This window comes from Aquarana catesbeiana, linkage group LG06 (genome assembly GCF_042186555.1).
Source record: "Aquarana catesbeiana isolate 2022-GZ linkage group LG06, ASM4218655v1, whole genome shotgun sequence".
Taxonomy (NCBI): domain Eukaryota; kingdom Metazoa; phylum Chordata; class Amphibia; order Anura; family Ranidae; genus Aquarana; species Aquarana catesbeiana.
Window position 1 is genome coordinate 215456715 of NC_133329.1, and position 25382 is coordinate 215482096.

General features: G+C 43.5%; 1 protein-coding gene across 10 annotated transcripts in view; it reads right to left on the reverse strand.

Moving 5' to 3' along the window:
• The window catches only part of METTL22 (methyltransferase 22, Kin17 lysine), a 625143-nt gene extending 619870 nt beyond the window's left edge, over positions 1–5273 (reverse strand). For 4 of the 10 annotated variants that reach the window (XM_073632989.1, XM_073632991.1, XM_073632990.1 and 1 more), the window contains exon 1: positions 5015–5250. The gene's annotated coding sequence lies outside the window, so the exon portion shown is untranslated. Of the gene's footprint in view, positions 1–5014 lie in introns of all 10 variants that reach the window. The other 6 variants (XM_073632997.1, XM_073632995.1, XM_073632992.1 and 3 more) reach the window with 5 other exon arrangements.
• Between the last annotated feature and the right edge of the window lie 20109 nt (positions 5274–25382).

Sequence of the window (25382 nt, forward strand, 5' to 3'; positions counted from 1 at the left end):
AGACATGATACTGGAAATGGTCAGAGACTGCAGACATGATACAAGAGATCGATGCAGCCTCAACCAAGGCCCGGATTAGAGCGGCGATCTCCCGATGTGCCACAGAGCCGGATTTGAATTTCCCTGGGCCTGGCGGCCGCAGTAACGATGTCCCGCCTGCTGTGATATGTCATACTGATTCAATGTCTCGGCATTGGATCAGTGTGCTGTCTATCACAGGAGGTGGGACGTTGTTACTGCGGCCACCCAGACAATTCAGCTCCGTGATACAGGGAGATCAGCACTCTGCGTGAGGAGGAGGTAGGAGGTGGACGAATGACACCCCCACAATGTGTGGCACCCAGGGCGGACCCCACCCCTTTTTGGGGTGCCATTATCTGCACCTTTTTTTCTTTCAGCTGCATGCAGAAAACACAGTTTTTGGCCGATATGTTTCGGCGAACGAAATTTTGATGCACCTCTAGTTACTATTATGTGAAAACTGCTGGACACTCACTCAGCACATTACAGGATTCTCATGACCTAGCAGTAAGGTAGGACTTGGGGATTGCTGACTGGGAGTTTTTTAGCCAGGCCTTCAGGGGAGCTCAAAAGGCCTACTGGTATGACAATAAAATGAATGAACTTTTTACAAGTCTGCTAAGTTTTTTAATACTTTCTGCCAAAAACTTCAATTCGCCAAAATTTCCAACTACGTCACTACCGGTCACTCCCCAGCAGAAATAATGGGAGATTTCAACGAGTTGGCTGTTTTGACAGAACACTGGCAGCGTATACACTACGGTCCTCGAAGAGTTGGCTGTTTTGACAGAACACCGGGTAAGGGGGAAAAAAGTTGTCTTCGACTTGGAGACAGCCATCTTGTTGGTTATTAGCGGGTGGATCAACAACGTCCACCAGCTAATAACCATAGTGTATATGCTGCCAGTGTTCTGTGAAAACAGCCAACTCGTCGAAATCTCCAATTATTGCTGCTGGAGAGTCACCAGAAGTGACGTGGTTGGAGATCTTGGCGAGTTGGAGTTTGACAGAACACCCCCTGACTAAAAAGGCTATATTTTGGAAAAGGTTAACTGAATTTCCTTCTGCTTTGTTTTTACTTTTTTAATTCATACATGTTAACAGGGCATGTTTTGGAGTCCCACAACCCTGTGCTTTATAAATTAGCCTTTTTTTTTAAAGACATTTTTGAACAGCAGTATGGCCACATCACTGCTTTATAAACAGAGACCATAGTAGATCAGAGGAGTTAGGCTACCTTTAAGCCACAAGAAAATTAAAAGGTTTAGAATTGTTTTACATATTACAGATACTAAATATTACATTTTTCTTAGGTCAATTTTTTTTTTGAAATAATCTGCTTTATAATTCAGGTGCTGGTGTGTGGTCCTCATATCCATGCGAGCAAAATCTTGGAGGACATGATATGTGTAATATTTTGGAATGGTCCTCATTGGTTTAGAATCCATGCTAGTGGCTGATCGATTCACAGAAAAAAGGGAGATCGAAAATAATAAGTTTATCCTTGCACTATCTGTAACTAGTTCCCTAGAGTTAAAAAAGCCAGTTCTTGGATTGAAAGCCTTTGAAATAGGGCTGAAACAACTAATCGATTAATCGACAACTAATAGATTATGAAATTAATCGATTACTATTTTCATAATCGATTAATTGGCCAGTAACATAATGGGGTTAAAAAAAAAATAAATAAAATGAGCCCTTTATAGTACAAAAAGAGCAAGTAATCGCTACTGTAAATTTTTTGTACTATAAAAGGGCGAATATTAGTTTTTTTAACCCCATTATGTTACTAAACGTCTTAGACCTGGTTTACATCTTTGTGTATTTTGGTGCTTTTTGCAGAAATGCACTACAGTTCATTTACATGGTTTCCTATGGGACACATTCACATCTATGCTTTTTTCAGCCGCTGCATATTTGGAAAGGGTCAGGAACTTTTTTTTTTTTTTAAGGCAAAACTGTGCTTTTTTTGGTTCAATATACTTCAATGGAGAAGCTGCAGAAAAGCATGTAATGCGTTTTTGCAGCAATTTGTGTTTGAGTGGATTAGAGATTTTGCTCCCTAACCATATAGTTGGTTATTTATATTTACCAATGCACATATTTAAGAACAAAATTGCCTTTTTTTAAAACTTGACATATTAACCAAATTTTACAATACACTTTTAAGGTTATTAACAGATTAATCGAAAAAATAATCGGCCAACTAATCGATTATGAAAATAATCGTTAGTTGCAGCCCTACTTTGAAATGTAGAATTCCATAAATGAAAGGATAAGTGAGCGATTAGATGAGTGCCTCCAAGGCACTCTCTAATCATAGAAAATGCTCACCTTCCAATGTAGACACTGGTGTAAACTGTCTGCCATGTACCCTGTAGCCCTGGAAGCTGTAATTAATTCCCATCAACAGGAGTCGACGGACAGACCATTACAGTATATGGGCTACATGGTGCATGCGCAAGCTGAAGAGGATGTCTAAGTGCTCACATTTCTATAGTAACCCGATTGCTCACTTATGTGAACAGCATACAGTATTTCTTCATTGGAAGACAAGTCATTTTTACTTGAAGTAAGAGGGTTGGGGCGAACAGATTTCTTTGTATGTCTAATCATGCGCTTGTACTTTAAAGCCCAAATCCAGGGAAAACAAAATCCTCCCTTACATTGGGGCTGGCCCAATACTGTAAGGGTTCAATGCTTGTTTAGGTCTATGGGACAGGAAAAGCAGTCTAACTTACCAGATCCTCTGCTCTCACAGCAGCTGGCGATCCCTTACATGCCAGTAGTGGACTACTCCTCATAGTCCTCACATACAGTGAAAAACTATGAGCTCTTCATTGAACTTGATGACATCAGAGAACCTGTGACTGTCCAAGTGTAGGGGAGATGAGGCTGCAGAGACCAGACCAAACTTAAAGCCTGGAGGGAGCCTGTGGGGGAGGAGGATTGGGTAGGTAAAACTGCTTTTCCCATCCCCTAGACATATATAAGCACCTAACCCTTGCAGTGCTACTTTCCCTAGAGATCATCTTTAACCACTTGCAGGCCCAGCAACGTAAATAAAAATTGCTGGCTTGCTTCCAGTTGGTTGGACACAGAGCAGTTTTGTCAGTAGGTGTCAGCCAATGATTTACAACTGAGACCTGCTAATCGGCTGTGTACAATCACAGCACAGATTCCTGTGTTTACAAATACACAGGACTCTGGTCATTTCAGGAGAAAAAACAGCCAAATCTGTTAGTAAAATCAGCAGATATTACACTTGTTTAGCACAGTTAACCCCTTGATGTTAACACCTTCTCAGCAAGTGCCATTAGTACAGTATTATCTGATCATTGTATTAGTGTCACTTGATGCCAATGTATCTCCCAGCGAGGGTCTGTTATGAATGCCTGTCAGAATGCCCGCCATACTATCACAATCCCACTATAAGTTGCTGATCACCGCCGTTACATTATAGCGTCATAGCTGCATAAATTCATGTATATATAATAGTTTGCAGACTCTAACTTCCACACAAACCAATTAATATACACTTATTGGGATATTTTTGTTACCAAAGACATGTAGCATAATACATTTTGGCCTAAATTCATGAAGAAATTCGATTTTTTGATATTTTTAATTTGATATGTTTTATAACAGAAAGTAGAAAATAATAGGGTTTTTTTCTTCAAAATTTTCAGTCTTTTTTCATTTAGATAATGAAATATAAAAAAAACCCAGTCGCGATCAAATACCACCAAAGGAAAGCTCTATTTGTGTGAAAACAATGATATAAATGTCACTAACATACAGTGTTGCATGACCAAGCAATTGCTGTTAAAGTAGCGCAGTGCTGAACAGCAAAAAAAATGGCCTGATCACCAAGGGAGGTAAAACCTTAGGATTGTCAAATGGTTAAGGGCTCAAACACGCTTGCCACAGCCCTTGTCGGGCATCCAAAAAGTGATATGCAGTGGATTGCTCCTCAAAAGGCAGTTGACAGGCAGCTGGAAAGCTATAAGTCACCTCCTTGCCTCCTGTTTTAACCCTGAAAAGCGTGCACCACCGCATGCATTACACACAGCTGCGGCACGGCTTCATTCACTTGGTGGTACTGTCTGCCAAACGCCACATGGGGTAAAATTTATGCATCAGCCGTGAAAGCAAACAATCAAGGTCACGGCCTGTGTACAATCTGGTCTTTTTGCAATTACAGATTGGGGCAGAAAGGTGGTAAAACTGCAGATTAACCACCTATTTTTACTATCCATGGCTGCCGGTGTGAACGAGCCCTAAGTGTAATACAGCTTTACTAGCACAAATATGTATTATGAAAATGCTAGTTGCATGGCTATTTGTGGCTCTGATATTTTCTGCATCACTGATCTTTCAGTAAAGTTAGTCTAAATTCCAGCTCTGCATACTTATGGGTATTAAGGTTGGATTTACATATTTGGATCTGTGCGGGTGCGTTTGCTAGTGCATAGCAACCCATTCAACGCAGGGGGGGGGGTCCCCAACCCTTTTCCTAAAACACACCCACAGGGTAATTGCATAGAACTATGACACCTTGTATTTCCATACACCCGAAAATAAGCTGCACTTTCAGATGGGTGAGGGTGCCATTAAGAATTGATGACACCTTCACACGTCTGCTAAAGAGCAGCGCATTTGGGGACAGGATCAATTGTGACTTACATGAGCTCCCTCACCCACATATGTGGGAACCTCGACTAAGTATTGAAGCTATAGGATCAGCATGACAACCCAAACAACTTCAGCCTGCCAATTTGCCACAGTACACGATTCTTACAAGAAAGAAATGTTACTCCTGGCAGGCAGCTTCCTTATATACAATAAACAGCTTTCATTTTAGACAACGCTCCACAAGGGGTTAATTGCTCTAGCAGTCATCTTAGGTACAGCTCAATTTATTGTGTTTGATTTGTTGGCATATTTACTCAATTGCACATCACAATGCCGATAGTAAGCCAGCAGCACTCACCGGACGTATTGCTATAAGCAATGGTAGCGCACAGCTTCACTCACAGCCTGAGAGTCGCACTCCGATGACGTCACCCACACGCGGCGACCCACACTAGACTAGAACCTTATATGGGGAGATTTTATTTTTGGCCGGTTCGGGTGTGATTGTCGTGTTTTTGCTCAGTCAGCTTCTGATCGGCCAGTATTACTCAGTGACATGTTACTCCTGAGCCCATTCTCTAGTCACTCTATGGACTATGGCGTGGATCATCATGGTTTGTCACAAACTGTCAGCATTCAATCTGAGGTGGAAAATAAAAGGAGCCCCTTAAAGCGGAGTTCCACGCAAAAATGGAACTTCCACTTTAAGGGAAGGTGACCACCTGACATGCTAGATTTGGCATGTAATTTTTTTTGGGGGGGAGCAGATACCCTCTTTTTAGAGGGTTCCAGCTCCCACTTCTGGGTGCCAGGAGGAAGACCACCTCTCCCCCCTCCCTCTTGGCAATCATCTGGGACACATCACAGGTCCGAGATGATTGCCCGGCCAGTCACATCGCGCCCACAGTGACAATGCTGGCGCCGCAGAGAGGAGGGGAGACGAGCGGGGCTTCGTCCCCCCCGCATCGCTGGACAGTGGGACAGGTAAGTGTCCAATTAAAAGTCAGCAGCTGCAGTAGTTGTAGCTGCTGACTTTTAATTTTTTTTTTAACCAGTTGCCGACCGCCGCACGACGATGTACGTCGGCAGAATGGCACGGGCAGGCAAAAGGACTTACAGGTACGTCCTTGCCTGCCCGCAGGTGGGGGGTCGATCGGGACCCCCCCCCCCCCCCGGTGCCTGCGGCGGTCGGCAAATCTTCCCCGGCGATCGGAGGTGAGGGGGAGGCCATCCATTCGTGGACCCCCCCCTCGCGATCGCTCCTAGCCAATCAGATCATTTCCCTGCCTCTGTATTGTACACAGAGGCAGAGGAAATTATGTCATCTCACCTCAGCTCGGCATTTTCTGTTCCGGCGCCGAGGAGAGAAGACTGTAATGTGAGTGCACAACACTACACATCACAGTAGAACATGCCAGGCACACAATACACCCCCGATCACCCCCCCCCCCCCCGTCACACTGACACCAAGCAGTTTTTTTTTTTTCTGATTACTGCATGGTGTCAGTTTGTGACAGTTAGTGTGGTAGGGCAGTTAGTGTTAGCCCCCTTTAGGTCTAGGATACCCCCCTAACCCCCCCCAATAAAGTTTTAACTCCTTGATCACCCCCCGTGTCCAGTGTCGCTAAGCGATCATTTTTCTGATCGCTGTATTAGTGTCACTGGTGACGCTAGTTAGGGAGGTAAATATATAGGTTCGCCGTCAGCGTTTTATAGCGACAGGGACCCCCATATACTATCTAATAAAATGTTTTAACCCCTTGATTGCCCCCTAGTTAACCCTTTCACCACTGATCACCGTATAACTGTTACGGGTGATGCTGGTTAGTTCGTTTATTTTTTATAGTGTCAGGGCACCCGCCGTTTATTACCGAATAAAGGTTTAGCCCCCTGATCGCCTGGCAGTGATATGCGTTGCCCCAGGCAGCGGTTAGCACCAGTACCGCTAGCACCCACGCACGCAGCATACGCCTATCTTAGTGGTATAGTATCTGGACGGATCAATATCTGATCCGATCAGATCTATACTAGCGTCCCCAGCAGTTTAGGGTTCCCAAAAACGCAGTGTTAGTGGGATCAGCCCAGATACCTGCTAGCACCTGCGTTTTGCCCCTCCGCCCGGCCCAGCCCAGCCCACCCAAGTGCAGTATCAATCGATCACTGTCACTTACAAAACACTAAACGCATAACTGCAGCGTTCGCAGAGTCAGGCCTGATCCCTGCCATCGCTAACAGTTTTTTTGGTAGCGTTTTGGTGAACTGGCAAGCACTAGCCCCAAGCAGCGTCAGGTTAGCGCCAGTACCGCTAACACCCACGCACGCACCGTACACCTCCCTTAGTGGTATAATATCTGAACGGATCAATATCTGATCCGATCAGATCTATACTAGCGTCCCCAGCAGTTTAGGGTTCCCAAAAACACAGTGTTAGCGGGATCAGCCCAGATACCTGGTAGCACCTGCGTTTTGCCCCTCCGCCCGGCCCAGCCCACCCAAGTGCAGTATCGATCGATCACTGTCACTTACAAAACACTAAACGCATAACTGCAGCGTTCGCAGAGTCAGGCCTGATCCCTGCGATCGCTAACAGTTTTTTTGGTAGCGTTTTGCTGAACTGGCAAGCACCAGCGGCCTAGTACACCCCGGTCATAGTCAAACCAGCACTGCAGTAACACTTGGTGACCTGGCGAGTCCCATAAGTGCAGTTTAAGTTGGTGAGGTGGCAAGCACAAGTAGTGTCCCGCTGCCACCAAGAAGAAGACAAACACAGGCCCGTCGTGCCCATAATGCCCTTCCTGCTGCATTCACCAATCCTAATTGGGAACCCACCACTTCTGCAGCGCCCGTACTTCCCCCATTCACATCCCCAACCAAATGCAGTCGGCTGCACGAGAGGCATTTTCTTTATGTCCTCCCGAGTACCCCTACCCAACGAACCCCCCCAAAAAAGATGTTGTGTCTGCAGCAAGCGCGGATATAGGCGTGACACCCGCTATTATTGTCCCTCCTGTCCTGATAATCCTGGTCTTTGCATTGGTGAATGTTTTGAACACTACCATACACTAGTTGAGTATTAGCGTAGCGTACAGCATTGCACAGACTAGGCACACTTTCACAGGGTCTCCCAAGATGCCATCGCATTTTGAGAGACCCGAACCTGGAACCGGTTACAGTTATAAAAGTTAGTTACAAAAAAAGTGTAAAAAAAAAAAAAATATATATATATATATATATATATATATATATATATATATATATATAAAATTTTAAAAAATAGTTGTCGTTTTATTGTTCTCTCTCTCTATTCTCTCTCTCTATTGTTCTGCTCTTTTTTACTGTATTCTATTCTGCAATGTTTTATTGTTATTATGTTTTATCATGTTTGCTTTTCAGGTATGCAATTTTTTATACTTTACCGTTTACTGTGTTTTATTGTTAACCATTTTTTTGTCTTCAGGTACGCCATTCACGACTTTGAGTGGTTATACCAGAACGATGCCTGCAGGTTTAGGTATCATCTTGGTATCATTCTTTTCAGCCAGCAGTCAGCTTTCATGTAAAAGCAATCCTAGTGGCTAATTAGCCTCTAGACTGCTTTTACAAGCAGTGGGAGGGAATCCCCCCCCCCACCGTCTTCCTGGTTTTTCTCTGGCTGTCCTGTCTCAACAGGGAACCTGAGAATGCAGCCGGTGATTCAGCCAGCTGACCATAGAGCTGATCAGAGACCAGAATGGCTCCAAACATCTCTATGGCCTAAGAAACTGGAAGCTACGAGCATTTCATGACTTAGATTTCGCCGGATGTAAACAGCGCCATTGGGAAATTGGGAAAGCATTTTATCACACCGATCTTGGTGTCGTCAGATGCTTTGAGGGCAGAGGAGAGATCTAAGGTCTAATAGACCCCAATTTTTTCAAAAAAGAGTACCTGTCACTACCTATTGCTATCATAGGGGATATAACAATAAAAATGATTAAAAAAAATGAAAGGAACAGTTTAAAAGTAAGATAAAAAAGCAAAAAAATAATAAATTAAAAAAAAAAAAAAAAAAGCACCCCTGTCCCCCCCTGCTCTCACGCTAAGGCGAACGCAAGCGTTGGTTTGGCATCAAATGTAAACAGCAATTGCACCATGCATGTGAGGTATCACCACGAAGGTCAGATCGAGGGCAGTAATTTTAGCAGTAGACCTCCTCTGTAAATCTAAAGTGGTAACCTGTAAAGGCTTTTAAAAATGTATTTATTTTGTTGCCAATTTTAAAGCATGTCATGTTTGGTATCCATGTACTCGGCCTAAGATTATCTTTTTTATTTCATCAAACATTTGGGCAATATAGTGTGTTTTAGTGCATTAAAATTTTAAAAAGTGTGTTTTTTCCCCAAAAAAATGCGTTTTGAAAAATCGCTGCGCAAATACTGTGTGAAAAAAAAAAATGAAACACCCACCATTTTAATCTGTAGGGCATTTGCTTTAAAAAAAATATATAATGTTTGAGGGTTCAAAGTAATTTTCTTGCAAAAAAAAAAAATTTTTTCATGTAAAGAAAAAGTGTCAGAAAGGGCTTTGTCTTCAAGTGGTTAGAAGAGTGGGTGATGTGTGACATAAGCTTCTAAATGTTGTGCATAAAATGCCAGGACAGTTCAAAACCCCCCCAAATGACCCCATTTTGGAAAGTAGACACCCCAAGCTATTTACTGAGAGGCATGTCAAGTCCATAGAATATTTTATATTGTGACACAAGTTGCAGGAATGAGACAATTTTTTTTTTCTTTTTTTGCACAAAGTTGTCACTAAATGATATATTGCTCAAACATGCCATGGGAATATGTGAAATTACACCCCAAAATACAATCTGTTGCTTCTCCTGAGTACGGGGTACCACATATGTGAGACTTTTTGGGAGCCTAGCCGCGTACGGGACCCCGAAAACCAAGCACCGCCTTCAGGCTTTCTAAGGGTGTAAATTTTTGATTTCACTCTTCACTGCCTATCACAGTTTCGGAGGCCATGAAATGCCCAGGTGGCACAACCCCCCCCCCCCCCCCCAAATGACCCTATTTTGGAAAGTAGACACCCCAAGCTATTTGCTGAGAGGTATAGTGAGTATTTTGCAAACCTCACTTTTTGTCACAAAGTTTTGAAAATTGAAAAAAGAAAAAAAAAATGTTTTTTCTTGTCTTTCTTCATTTTCAAAAACAAATGAGAGCTGCAAAATACTCACCATGCCTCTCAGCAAATAGCTTTGGGTGTCCACTTTCCAAAATGGGGGGGGGGGGGGGGTGTTGTGCCACCTGGGCATTCCATGGTCTCCGAAACTGTGATAGGCAGTGAAGAGTGAAATCAAAAATTTACACCCTTAGAAATCCTGAAGGCAGAGATTGGTTTTCGGGGCCCCGTATGCGGCTAGGCTCCCAAAAAGTCCCACACATGTGGTATCCCCATACTCAGGAGAAGCAACTAAATGTATTTTGGGGTGCAATTCCACATATGCCCATGGCCTGTGTGAGCAATATATAATTTAGTGACAACTTTTTGTAATTTTTTTTTTTTGTCATTATTCAATCACTTGGGACAAAAAAAATTAATATTGAATGGGCTCAACATGCCTCTCAGCAATTTCCTTGGGGTGTCTACTTTCCAAAATGGGGTCATTTGGGGGGGGTTTGTACTGCCCTGCCATTTTAGTACCTCAAGAAATGACATAGGTAGTCATAAACTAAAAGCTGTGTAAATTCCAGAAAATGTACCCTAGTTTGTAGACGCTATAACTTTTGCGCAAACCAATAAATATACACTTATTGACATTTTTTTTACCAAAGACATGTGGTCGAATACATTTTGGCTTAAATGTATGACTAAAATTGAGTTTATTGGATTTTTTTTATAACAAAAAGTAGAAAATATAATTATTTTTTCAAAATTTTCGGTCTTTTTCCGTTTATAGCGCAAAAAATAAAAACGGTAGAGGTGATCATATACCATCAAAAGAAAGCTCTATTTGTGGGAAGAAAAGGACGCAAATTTCATTTGGGTACAGCATTGCATGACCGCGCAATTAGCAGTTAAAGCGACGCAGTACCAAATTGTAAAAAGTGCTCTGGTCAGGAAGGGGGTAAATCCTTCCGGGGCTGAAGTGGTTAAGCGGAACTCTGCTTCAAGTCTAAGTTAGACTCATGTCTACACTGCTGCACCACTGAAAAGTGTATTTGTATTGGATCTGTAAAGTATTTGTATTGCTTTTCTGAAGTGTTTGGAAGCCATTGAAGAGGCGATATGAATGATGTCTCCTCACCAGCTGTTTGGACGTGTATATGCTTGGCAACCACATGTATTTGTGATGTGTTTACATTCACTTGAGTGGGCCACATTTGATGGTGGTACCACCCACTGAACGCAACAGGAGTTCTTTGGCAGAGATGCGAGGTAAAGCATCATGACTGCAGCATGTGAATACCCCCATTCTCTGCCTGCGCAGTTTAACCACTTCAATACAGGGCACTTATACACCCTTCCTAACCAGACCAATTTTCAGCTTTCAGCGCTCTCGCATTTGAATGCCAATTACTCAGTCATGCAACACGGTACCCAAAAAACACATTTTTATCATTTTTTTTTTTTATTTCACACAAATAGAGCTTTCTTTTGGTGGTATTTGATCACCATTGGGTTTTTCATTTTTTGCGACATAAGTGAAAAAAGTATACAAGAATAAAAGAATACCTTTAAAGTGCAAATGTGCAAAAAAAATTATATCAAAAGGGCATAAATGAAATATATCACTGAATATACCGTGTGCCAATTATTAAACTTGCATATATCAAACAGGACTTAAAGTGGAGTTCCACCCACTTTTACAACTCTTCAGCATCTCTCACTAAACTGCGCACTGTAAACGAATTGAATATTTTTACATTTTTTTCTCAGCACCTACTGTATATCTGCTGTATTCATTTTTCACTTCCTCCTTCCTTTGCACATTCGCACTTTAAAGGTATTGCGAATATTCATACATAATTTATGGCGCAAGAGCTGCACTTCTTTTTGCCTTATTTTGTTTCTGTGCCCAGTATCTGGGTTATGGTGTTCAGCTGCTGTTTGATGCTATTTTGATACTGAGTGCAGATATCTACCTACTTACATTTAAGTTGGCCGATTATTGTTTTAAATAATCGGATAAAAAATCACAAAATATTTAATATGCCATTTTTTTCGTTTATTTCAAATAATAATGAAAAAAACGGAGTGTTACACTTAAACTGCATCACAACATAACTACTAAAGTAAATTCCTAATTCATGACAATGCAGTGAGGGGGCTGGCCCTGAATGGGAGAGGGGACCGTACTGGAGGGTGGGAGGGAGTTGGCTAGTTTGGAGACCAGGCGTTAGAGGGAGTAGGTTGGGAGGGAGTTTGGAATAGAGGCATGTATGACCGTAACTGGACCGGGGGGGTTGCGATAGAAAGGGAGTTTGTTTGGACAGGGGACCAGACCCAAAAGCGGGAGAGCGGGCTGGAGGAACTGGACTGGAGTGTGGGAAGGAGAGGCCTGTGTATTCCTCAAACTGACACCAATGATGGGGCACTATTCCCCTCCCCCCAGGAACAGCAATGATGGGGCACTAACCCCCCCGGAACATTACTGATGGGGCACTATCCCCCCCGGTACACCAATGATGGGGCACTATCCTCCCCCCGGAACGCCAAAGATGGGGCACTATTCCCCTCCGGAACACCAATTATGGGGCACCATCCCCCCAGAAATACTTATGATGGGGCACTTGTCATTGTATGAATGTTTTGCCACTGTAAGTAAGGCGCTACCTTATTGCAGCTTTATGCTCACCACTGTTTCTCCACTCTCTCTCTCAAAGAGCAGGCGGGGCTGAGAATACACCGCTGACCTCAGCGAGGAGGAAAGAGGCGGACGTGCCTGGTCACATGAGAAAGCGGCTTGTACACAGGGGACTGTGTAACACTCGGATGGAGTTAGGACTGACAGGCAGGGAGGAAGGTGCGTGCAGACCAATGAATCCATAATGAAAATCGTCGACAACGATTTTCATTATCGATTTTTATCGATTTAATCATTTCAGCCCTAGTGCAAATTATTGAAAATTGATCACACCTGATGCACTGATGGCCTGTCTCATCTCTTGAGGCCCTGAAATGTTAGGAAACTACAAATACCCCCCAAATTACCTCTTTTTGGAAAGTAGACAGTCATTTAGTAAGAGGCATAGTGAGATTTTTGAAGTTGTAATTTTTTTCCCACTTTTCTTGGGAAAATTAAGAAATGATTATTATTTTTTTTTTTTTTTTACACAAAATATTCATAATAACAAGTTATTTCTCACACACAGCATATGCATACATTCAGCTACTCCTCTCAAGTATGGCGATACCACATGTGTGGGACTTTTTTACAGCCTGGCCACATAGAGAGGTCCAACATGCAGGGAGCACCATCAGGCGTTCAGAGCATATTGTAAATTGCACATAAAATTTCCTAATGACCTATCACACTTTTGAAGGCCCTGGAGCACCAGGACAATGGAATTAGCCACAAAATGACCCCATTTTGGAAAGCAAACACCCCAAGGTATATTCTATGAGGCATAATGAGTCTTTTGAGTGGTTCATTTTTTTCCACAAGTCTTCAGAAAACGTGGAAAGAAAATGAAAACTTATTTTTTTTTTTTTTTACAGAAAGTGGTCAATTTAAAAGATATTTCTAACACACAGCATGTACATAGCAAAAATTACACCCGAAAATACATTCTGCTACTCCTCCTAAGTATGGCGATACCAAGTGTGTGAGACTTTTACACAGCCTGTCCACATAAAGAGGTACATCATTGAAGTAGTATCTTCAGGTGTTCTAGGAGCATAAATTACACAGATAATTTTATTCCTTCCTATCACACTTTTGAAAGTCCTGGAGCACCAGGACAGTGGAATTACCCACACAATGACTCCATTTTGGAAAGCAAACACCCCGATGTGTATTCTATGAGGCATGGGCTGCAGATAGGTACTCGGGTACACTAATGGGCTGGTGACAGGTACTGGGGTACTCTGATGGGCTGGTGACAGGTACTCGGGTAATCTGATGGGCTGGTGACGGGTACTCTGGTACTCTGATGGGCTGGTGACAGGAACTTGGGTACTCTGATGGGCTGGTGACAGGCACTCGGGTACTCTGATGGGCTGGTGACAGGTACTCGGGTACTCTGATGGGCTGGTGACAGGTACTCGGGGACTCAGATGGGCTGTGACAGGTCCTCTTTTTTTGGGGGGGCAATGGGGGGGCAATCAGTGTGTTTGGTGTATACTGTAGGCTGTAATGAGCTGTTACCACGATCTCCTCCTCGCACACGATCAGTTTGTGAGGAGGAGAGCCCAGTAACAGCTCGTTACCACGGTTTGTTGACATTCTGTGACCGGCTGTGATTGGACACAGCCGGTCACGTGGTAAAGGGCCAATTTCATTGGCTCTTTACCACGATCAGGGATGGGCTGTGTCAGTGTGACAAGCCTCGTCCCCGATCGCCGCCCTGCGCACCCCTAGGGGCGTGCACAAGGACAATGCATGTGACTGCCTGTGATTGGACACAGCCGGTCACATGGTAAAGAGTCCATTTTTATTGGCTCTTTACACTAATCTGGGATAGGCTGTGTCCCGAGGGACACGCCTGAAGCCCGATCACTGCGCTGCGGGGCCCGCAGGAGCAGCGAGAAGCCCAGGACGCCATATGCCTATGATAAGGCTTACCTATAGGTACTGTAAATATGTCCTAAACATGCACCATTTAGGAGATATTTACTCTAGTTGCAGCCGGTGACATCACCGGAACATGCACTCTGCACTCTGCACTTGGGAACAGGGAGATTATGCATCTAGGGGAGGCTATTTGTCATGTGGAATTGGCATTGGAGGAAAAAGACCTTTAGATCAAAAACTAAAGTGGGGTACACACTATTAGAAAATCAGAAGAACGATCGTCCCAATTCCAGGTCCAGGTGACAGATGCACCCCGTTGGGGTCAGGAGTGCACCACAGGGTAGTGGACCCTATGGCTGACTGCTGCGGATGGAGCTCTAGGTGATTCACGAGAGCAGGTACTCTGGAGCACCAATGCGGATCACACTTTAAATCTAAGAGCCAGCGGGTGTTCACTAGAGGCCCCTAGTGGTGGGGATGGATTTAGCTGCACTCTGGCTCCAGGTCGCAACCCCCAGGGCCTCCCAGCTCACAGTAGAGTACAGGAAGGTAGAGAGGAAGCAGCAGACTGAGACAATAAAGGATAGTCAGGAGATAGACAAAGGTCGGGGCAACAAGCAGGTAAGGATAGTCAAGGAACACGCCAAGGTCGGGATATGAAACAGACAAGGACAGTCAAGAACAGCCAAGATCAGTAACTAGAATCAGACGTAGAACACACACAGAAAGACAATAAAAATTTTGGAGTTTGTCCTTTCGGAAAACTTTCGTTCGGAAGGTCGGACTTGGCTGTCGAAAGTTGTGTACACACTATCAGAAAATCGTACGATCATTCCTCGGACGAAAATGTTTCTCCAATTTCCTTATTGTGTACGAGCCTTTAGATAAAATGTGCCCTCAAGACCAAAAAAAAATTAAAAATTCTTATGTATCCCTCTGGAAGATTTACCCCACTTCATGACCATGCCATTTTTTGCTTTTTGGCACTGCATTATTTTAACTGACAATTTCACGGTCATGCAACGCTGTACACAAATTTAATTTCTATAATTTTTTTTTCCCCACAAATAGAGCTTACTTTTGGTGGTATTTGATCACCACTGGGTTTTTTTATTTTTTGTGCTATAAATAAAAAAAAAAAAAAAACGAAAATTTTGAAAAGAAAACAATATTCTTTACTTTCTGCTGTAAAACATATCAATAAAAAAAAAATTAAAAAATCATATTTCTTCAAACATTTAAGACAATATGTATTCTGCTACATATTTCTGAGTTTAAAAAAAATCCCGATAAGCGTATATTGATTGGTTTAGTTGAACGAGATAGCGTATACAAAATATGGTGTATACTTTATTATTTATTTATTTTTATTTATACTAGTAATCATGGCGATCAGTGACTTATAGCAGGACTGTGATAGTAATGCAGGCAGGCTGACGCTGACACTTTGTAGGAACCAGTGACACTAATACAGTGAAAAGTTCTAAAAATATGCACTGTCACTGTACTAATGACACTGGCTGGGAAGGGGTTAACATCTAGGATGATCAAAGGGTTAAATGTGTGCCTAACAGTGTTTGTTGTGTTTACTATGAGGTGCATTTACTAAGGGATGTACTGGTTTTTATACCCTTTTTATAAACAAAAAACAGCACATCCCCACTGACAGGACAGAGCTCTGTATTGCTTACATACATAGAGCTTTGTCCTGTCTTCCTCCTCGCTGATCAGTGGGTGCCGACGGTCATCCATTGGCCAACAACTGCTGATCGGCTTGTGCTGTGACTAAACACAGCACAGCCATATTGTGCCACCTACCTGAAAGTGCTGGATCATGTACTAGGTACGTGATTTGGCACAGGAGAGAAACTCAGTCGTACTCATACACAAGGCAGACGACAAGTAGATATACCACGAGGGAACTGTTGGTATATGCATATATGGATAAAAAAAAAAAAATGTTGATAAAAAAGCAGAATAAAACTCAATCTCAATATATCAAAGTCTATAATCTATCCCTAGATGAATTGTATATGTGGGAGAACAAGTAAACTGCTTGACACATGGTATAGGGGAACCATGGTATTTTCTGTAAATGGAGGAGATGGGGGGCAGAGACATCCTGAAAGCTGATGTTATGGGAGAAAGACAGGAAACCTGACCAGCTTTGCCAGTCATGCCGGCTGCTTCAGAGTAAGTGTCACCAATGCAAAAGGTGCTGGAAGGCCTGGCATCCCTGCCAGTATCTTGCATGGATGCCGGAATGCGCAGGAGCATGCATAAATGCGCACCGGAACACGCATGCGCACTGGCGCACAATTATTCATGCCCCCAGTATAGTTTGGCACCCAGTGGCCTTTACAAGGAGGCCAGTCAGTGGCTGAAGTTGCTGATTGATCTTCAGCTCCATACTGTGTTCCTATATCAGCTGCCTTTGACACGGTTGACCACCCCCTCCTCCTCAAAAAACTTCACTCCATCGGTCTCCATGACTGTGCTCTTCAGTGGATCTCATCCTACCTATCCCAACGCACCTTCAGTGTCACTTACAATTCTACTTCCTCCACTCCTCTTCCCTTCTCTGTCGGGGTCCCCCAAGGTTCTGTTCTTGGACCTCTTTTATTTTCAATCTACACCTCTTCCCTGGGTCAGCTGATAGCCTCTCATGGCTTTCAATATCATTTCTATGCTGATGACACACAAATCTATCTCTCCACCCCTCAACTCACTCCATCAGTCTCCTCACGCATCACTAACTTACTAACCGACATATCTGTATGGATGTCACACCACTTCCTCAAACTCAACTTGTCCAAAACCGAGCTTATAATATTTCCTCCCCCACGTGCCTCTTCCCCTGACTTCTCTGTAAAGAGCAATGGCAAAACCATCCACCCGTCCCCACATGTCAGGGTGCTAGGTGTTATCCTAGATTCTGAACTCTCCTTTCAGCCCCACATCCAATCACTTTCCAAAGCTTGCCGCCTCAACCTCCGCAACATCTCTAAACTACGTCCCTTTCTAACCAGTGAAACTACAAAGCTCCTGATTCACTCCCTGGTTATCTCTCGCCTTGACTACTGCAACTCACTCCTCATTGGCTTACCTTTAAATAGACTATCCCCCCTTCAGTCCATCATGAATGCTGCTGCCAGACTCATCCACCTTACAAACCGATCAGTGTCTGCTACCCCTCTCTGCCAATCCCTCCATTGGCTACCACTCGCCCAACGAATTAAATTCAAAATACTAACAATAAGTTACAAAGCCATCCACAACTGTGCCCCCAGCTACATCACTAACCTAGTCTCAAAATACCAACCTAAACGCCATCTCCGTTCCTCCCAAGATCTCCTGCTCTCTAGCTCCCTCATCACCTCCTCCCATATCCGCCTCCAGGACTTCTCCCGAGCCTCACCCATCCTCTGGAATTCCCTACCCCAATCTGTCAGACTGTCTCCAAATTTATCCACTTTTAGGCGATCCCTGAAGACTTTCCTCTTCAGAGAAGCCTATCCTGCCTCCATCTAACAACTGCATTATTTTCTCCATTAGCTCATCCCCCACAGCTATTACCCTTTTGTATAACTTGACCCTCCCTCCTAGATTGTAAGCTCTAACGAGCAGGGCCCTCTGATTCCTCCTGTATTGAATTGTATTGTACTTGTACTGTCTGCCCTAATGTTGTTGTAAAGCGCTGTGTAAACTGTCGGCGCTATATAAATCCTGTATAATAATAATAATAATAATATAATCCCTTGCTCCTGTGATTCTCTGCTACCGACCCGGCTTGTCCTTGACCTATCTCCTACCCGTCTCCTGACCTGACCTCTGCTTGTCTTATGGATCTCCTCTTCTCACTCTCCTGTGTTTGACCTTGGCTACCCATCTGACCTTGTCTGCTCTGTTTCCCACCTGGCTCCGGATCCTGGCTTCGAACTGACTTCCCTTCTGTCTCAGTGTTACTACAGACCTGTCATGTCTCACAGGCACTACCTGTCTGCAGCCACCACTCAGCACACCAGCAGCACTCTTGAGTCCCTCTGCAAACAACCTCGCAGATGACCTTTGCTACTTTGGGCCCGACTCCTGTTTCACCATTAGGGGAGTCTGGAACTTAGTCGCAAGGGAAGCCCTCTGTCAGAGAACTCATACAGCAAGTGCTCATTCCTTATTTCTGTGCAATGCTTATTCTTTCCTTGTGTATAATCAAAATCTTTCAATCTCACTACAACAGTGCCACAGTGCGTATTCTGTTAAATCAATATTACACCTTATACATTATTATTTCCTCCAATTAAATTTAAAGTGCCTCAAATTCACCAATGTCCTATTGCATTAACCATTAAATGATTTCGCCTAATTAACCCTTAAAAAAAAATGTATTCCAAAACATTTCCATTTCCTTACACCCTCTTCCACCCCCCCCCCCCCCCCCCCACAATCCCCAACCCCCTTTATGCTCTTTTAACTGTCTGGATATACAAAACAGGCCAATCTGGTAATGTTATTTCTGGAATTTTAAGAATGTCCAAAAACTCCGGCAAATCTTCCAAATCTCTGAATGATATAGTTTGTCCCTCCTTCTGGACCTGCAATTGGAATGGAAATTTCCATCTATATTGGAGATTGTTCTTTATTAATTGCTCCACCAGGGGCCTTAGCGCTCTTCTGCGATCCAGCGTAAATTTCGATAAATCTTGAAAAAACAATAGGGGTTCTCCCTCATATTGAATATTTTTATTTTGACGGGCCGCAGACATGATTTTATCCTTTATATGGGCAAAATGCATTTTACAAATAATGTCCCGAGGCTTTTTTAAATCTACCTTCCTTATCCCTGTTACTCTGTGTGCCCGATCGATGATTAGATCTTTTATATCAATATCTTGGGCAACTTCCTGTAAAACTTTTTGTAGTGTTATTATAAGTTCTTTTGAGCTTACTTCTTCTTTTAGTCCTCTGATTCTTATATTTGATCTTCTACTTCTATTTTCTTGCTCGTCTAAATTGCTTATTACTTGCTTTAGTTGTTTTTCTTGCCTCTGTATTTTTTCCTCTATTCTTTTCAGTTCTTGTTCCGTTTTTAAGACTCTCTTGTCCACTGTGTCTATTTCTTCTTGTGTATTTTTGGTAGATATTTTTAATTCTTGTATCTCTATTTTATATGATTCTTCCAACCTGTGGATATATTGATCCATATTCGCCCTGGTTGGGAGTGATCGAATATACGCCCTTATGTCCCATTTCTCCTTATCCTCCTCCTTTTGTTTGTTTGTTAACCCTATCTTGTCAATTGGTGAACTATTCCTAGGGTGACTTTCTTGTTCTTCTCCTGAGGATGTGAATGTTACCGATGATTCTGCTAAATTTGATAATTCCTGTGACGTTTGTAATTCCTGTGTTACATGGGGAGATTGTAGTTGTAACTGTTGGAAGAATTCCTTAATGTCTGTTGTTTGTGTTGATTGTGCCCCTGTAGTATTTCTATTACCAGCTTCTGCCTTATCTTTTTTACTTGATTGAGTTTGCAATGTTTTGCTCCCTTTCTTGGGTGCCATCCTCCCCTTTCCCTTTCCTTTATTTATTGAACTTTTAATTACTATGCCGGGGAGGGGAGGGAGACCCTAGAAAAAGTCCTATTTCCTTATAGTCCTTTGGTAGACCTATACTTTCCCTTTAAATTTTATCTCTCCCAAAAATAATAAACACTTCAATGATGAGCACTGCTCCTTAGGTTAATAAGCTGTTGTTTTTTTATTTTCCTTTTTTAATTTAATGATTTGTCTCTCTTTGTTAAATAGTATGTCCTTCTTTTTTCCAGAGTTTAAACGGGATTAGATTTATCACTTTTTATATTATTATTTCCAGAGTCATACCCGTTCCTCCGGATTTTAAAGATGTTTTCAAGCTTTACCTTATGCGGCTTTCTTTCATGGATTCTTTCCCTGAGTCCGTCTTTTCCGCCTGATCTCTGCTGCTCAGCTCCCGAGGCCTCCGCCGGAGAGGACGTCCGTGACCGAGTGTCTCCGCCGTCTGCTTCTGCAGACCCACAGAGGCTCCCATCCACCCGCGCCCGCTGTCTCCTGGCTCTGCCCCTGGAAGCGATCCTGGCACCCCACAGGCTCGTTTTTACCGGCTCTCTCGGGTCCCTTGTTTATTGCGAATGCCGCTGCTCTGTCTGCCACTCTTCTGCTCCCGCTTGCTTTTGTTTAGCTCTATTGTGTCCCGGCGGGGAGCTTCAAAAAAAAGAAAAATAACCCCGGGTCCATCGATCTCGCTCTGGATGTGTTCTGCCCGCTTGTTAGCTTGTCAGTATTGTCGGCATGTCAGCTTTCCAGCCTGTCTGCCTCTTCGCATATCTGCTACTCGGCGTGTCTGCTTGTCAGCGTGTCGGCATGTCAGACTCTCGATCGCCCTACGCAGCCATTCCGGTCAGCAGCTCCTCCCCTCTTCAAAGTACTTCCCTCTCGATTGCAAGTGCTCGTTCCTATGCAGCAGCTGCCAACCTCCGTTCTAATACTAATGCGCATGTGCGGAGATACAGACTGACGGACAAGGATTGGAACGGGCATGCGCAATGGCGCATCCATACGAGCGCATATACCATGACTCCTTTTTGGATGAAATGGCCAAATTATATGATGATCCACAATGTACAGCAACAACTGAATCCAGCTTACACGCTCTTCAGCAGGGTCGAAGACCAGTGGAGGACTATGTAAGAGACTTTAAGCGGTGGAGTTCTGATACACAATGGAACAATGCCACACTTCGCTACCAGTTCCGCCTGAGACTTTCAGAAGCACTAAAGGATGAACTGGCTCGAGTTGGGGTTCCCAGCTCATTGGAAACCCTTATCTATTGTCTATCCAGATTAACTGTCGTCTGAGGGAGTGACGATCTGAGAGAACAGGCCAGTTTTGTCCCATGTGGATGTTACCAAAAATATCTACTAATCCACCTGTTCCTACTCCTTCCTTACCTTCTGCCACTACTGAAGTCCCTGAACCAATGCAGATAGGCCTGCTTTGCCCACCTCTCTCACCAGAGGAGAAGCAACGTCGTCGCCAGAATAACCTCTGTCTGTACTGTGGAGGAGCCGGTCACTACGCCAGCACGTGCCCTAACAAAACCCATAAGTCTGACTCTCTTCCTCATGATTCTTGTCCCCTGACCATGAAAAGATCTGCTCACATTACTGTTCCTGTCTCAATACAGCTTCCAGAAGGGACACTCCAGGCTCAGACTATAATTAACTCCGGCGCCTGGAGCCTTCGCCCAGCAACATAACATCTCACTGCAACTCAAACAACAGAGACTTTCTATACGGTTAGCCGATGGATCAAGTATCAAATCTGGACCCATCACCCATGAGACACAACCTTGTTTGCCGACATCTTGCCGGACCACCAAGAACTGCTATGCTTAGATGTAATTTCCTCACCATTATTCCCAATCATCCTGGGGATGCCATGGTTGCAAGCTCATAACCCCCAAATTAACTGGACTACCAGCAGGGGTGACCATCCAGTCTTCCTACTGCTTGCAGAACTGTCTCAAAACTTCGCACCATGCAGCCCCAGTTATTGGCTGCTCAAAACCTGTACCCGAATCTCAAGAACTCGTCCCATCCATATACCATGACTTCCTGGACGTATTTGACAAACAAAAAGCAGACGTTCTCCCTCCTCATTGGGCTTATGATTGCCCCATTGAGCTGTTACCAGGGGCAGAAATTCCATTAGGAAGGATTTTTCAACTTTCTGAGCCTGAACTTCTGGTCCTTAAAGAGTATGTCGATGAGAACCTCAAGAGGGGGTTCATCCAACCCTCCACCTCTCCAGCTGGTGCAGGAATATTTTTCGTAGAGAAAAAAGACCATTCCCTCCGTCCATGTGTGGACTATAGGGAATTGAATAGAATTACAATTAAAAAACGTTATCCTCTTCCTTTGATCCCAGAACTATTCCAGAGACTTCGTTCTGCAAAGATATTCACAAAATTAGATCTACGAATTGCCTACAACTTGGTTAGGATCCGTGAGAGGGACGAGTGAAAAACAGCTTTCCAAACAGGTTTTGGCCACTTTCAATATCTTGTTATGCCATTTGGACTTTGCAATGCACCAGCTACTTTCCAACATTTTGTCAATGACATTTTCAGAGACTTCTTATGCCGCGTACACACGAGCAGAATGTCCGTCAGAAAAAGTCAGATGGGAGCTTTTCATCGTATATTCCGACCGTGTGTATGCCCCATCGGACTTTTTCCGTCGAAAATCCAGATGGACTTAGATAGAGAACATGTTCTATATTTTTCCGACAGAACAGAATTTTTCCGACAGAACAAATTACTATCAGAAAAAAACGCTTGACTGTATGCTGTTCCGATGCACCAAAAATGACCCATGCTCTGAAGCAATTACGAGACAGAAGCGCTCGGTCTGGTAAAATTAGCGTTCTTAATGGAGATAACACATTCCTCACGCTACAAATTCTGTGATCTTTTAATGCAGCACATTCTTTTGTGCTTTATAATGCTAGAATAATGAATTTGTTTTGCTGCTGATTTTGTATTTTTGAAATGTATCTACTCACAAACAAACTGTCCTATTTTTAGAAAAACACATAGGCACGTATTTTCAGAAAATAAAATATCCATTTATTATGGGTAACAAAATAAAGAGGAAGGAAACCCTGGAGAAACTTTTGGAGTTTGCAAAGCCTTTTGGCCCCCAGAGCACACATCAGGTCTGTGGAAAACAAAATTGTTAGCTTGAGGAGTCCATATAATTTGGAGTCCAATCTGGTCAAGGACTCCCAGAGATCAGGACCAGCAGCAGATGACATATATGTCCCCAGGCTGTGGTACTACACCAGCCTGCATCTTCTGTCAGACCAGACTAAACCCAGGCCATCACTTTCTTCTCTTCACTGCAGCCTTCCCTCCACACTTCCCTGCACGCTTCCCTGCAGCCTTCCTTGGAGCCTGTGGTTCTGGTGATGGACTTGTGGCACAAGGAGGAGGATGGGTGAGCTCATATACGTGGCTGTTCTCAGTCAGCTGGCCCCTCAACCCCTTCTGAAGGGCCTCACCAAAAATTCCCTCACAGAGGAGGTCCCCCTCCAATTTCATTAATCTAGTGGCTAGATAGCAGCTATAGGCATCTTTAGTGTCGGGGGGGCTTCTGAGGACATCAGTTGCTTCCCTAATGAGGCCCACCCAGTGCTGCCTCCTCCATAATCATCCCCTTCCTGGGCCTTTATGTTGTAAGGCGGAGGGGAGGCACCTGGGATTGGATGAGGCTCCTACTGGTCCCGGCCACCCCCTGGCTGACACTGGGCCCGGCCACCTCCTGGCTGACACTGGGCCCGGCCACCTCCTGGCTGACACTGGGCCCGGCCACCTCCTGGCTGACACTGGGCATGGCCTCTTCCTGCCTGCCACTTTCCAGACCCTCCTCCTGGCTGAGCTCATCCTGTGTATAAAAAAGGGACATAGTTTTAGTTTTTGCTTCATTAATCACATACAATTTTTAGCTCATGACTTGCAAATTGAATGTTAATAAATAGAAAAGACTATCATTCTGACCCCAGCATTTTTCATTCTTGTCCCAAACATTTTTGGCCACTACAGACTATTGATATGTAAATCTCTTTGTTTTATATCATTAATTTGTTATCAATTATAACTGTGACAGACCTAGCCGGGAGAGAGACTTTTGTAGGGGACTGAATGCTAGCCTCTTGCCGATCGATTGTGGGCCCTGGCATTTGGGGGAACGGTGCTCTTTGTGAGCTGTATGCCTGGGGACCCTTGAGGTGGTATTACTGTGGATCCCCCAGGACACACAGACTCTGGGGACCCTGGATTTGCCATATTAGAAATAGTGGCTGATTCATAACGCTGGGACAAATACTGTTAGGAGATGCTGATGTCAATACCAGCCACCTGTCCGTTGCCTGCTAGAATGTGTATTGTAAATAAGTCTAGTATCATTAGATCCACATTGTTGTTTGTGTTAATTAACTCTGCTATTGTGTGAAGAAGAGTCTGTGTTGATTTGTGATAATGTTGATTGGGTTTTCTGAGCTACAAGACGGCCAGTCTGGCCTAAAGGTCATGTCTGAGTCATCTAGGCTGTCTAAAGGGATTAGTTAATTAGCCCATGTTAATTAGGTTAATTAGGTTTCTGGTCACAGGTGTATGTTCAGAGTAATATGAGCTGGAGGTATGCACCTCCTCTTTTACTGTATAAAAGAGCCTGTATTTTTTAATAAAAGAGATTCCTGGTTGAACTTACATACAGCCTGCCTGGTGTTTGTTCTGAGCTACACGAACTGGATTAGAACGGCACATAGCTGTAGTTCTAGTCCCGGAGCATTGGATGACCGAACCATCAGATGTTGCGATCTGCAATCTGATTCTTTAGCCACAGAGGAGTGTCGGGAGAGTGGAACCGAGTGAGCAGGGGCTTGTTACAATAACATCTAATTAACAGGAGGGAAATACCCATTTTTACTCCCAAATTGTGTGCATCTTCAAAATTTGGCTTTTACAGGGGTGACATCACCCCATCTGATGAAGGCAATATCAAGACTTTTTGACACTATAATGTCTGATATTGCCTTCAGTTTTTATATGTTGAACTTTGTAAGTTCCCGAGTTGGGTATGTTATGTTTAGAAACTTGCGTGTTTATAACAAAAAAAAAATTGTAAACAATTTGAGAAAAAATATATATATATTTTACAGCAAAATAATATAACGCACATGTGAATGTGCACGGAGTAAAAAGTTTGCCAAACAACAATGTGTGACTTCTTCTTTCAATGCTCAATACCAGTTTTTGAAGTAATTTTGTGTTTACAGTGACAATGGGGCTTATTTACTAAAGGAAAATCCACTTGGCACTACAAGTGCACTAGGAGACAGCCAAAAAGAAACACAAGCATTAAAGAAAATTCAAGATTTTATCAGATTTTTTTTTTTTATTAGAAAAA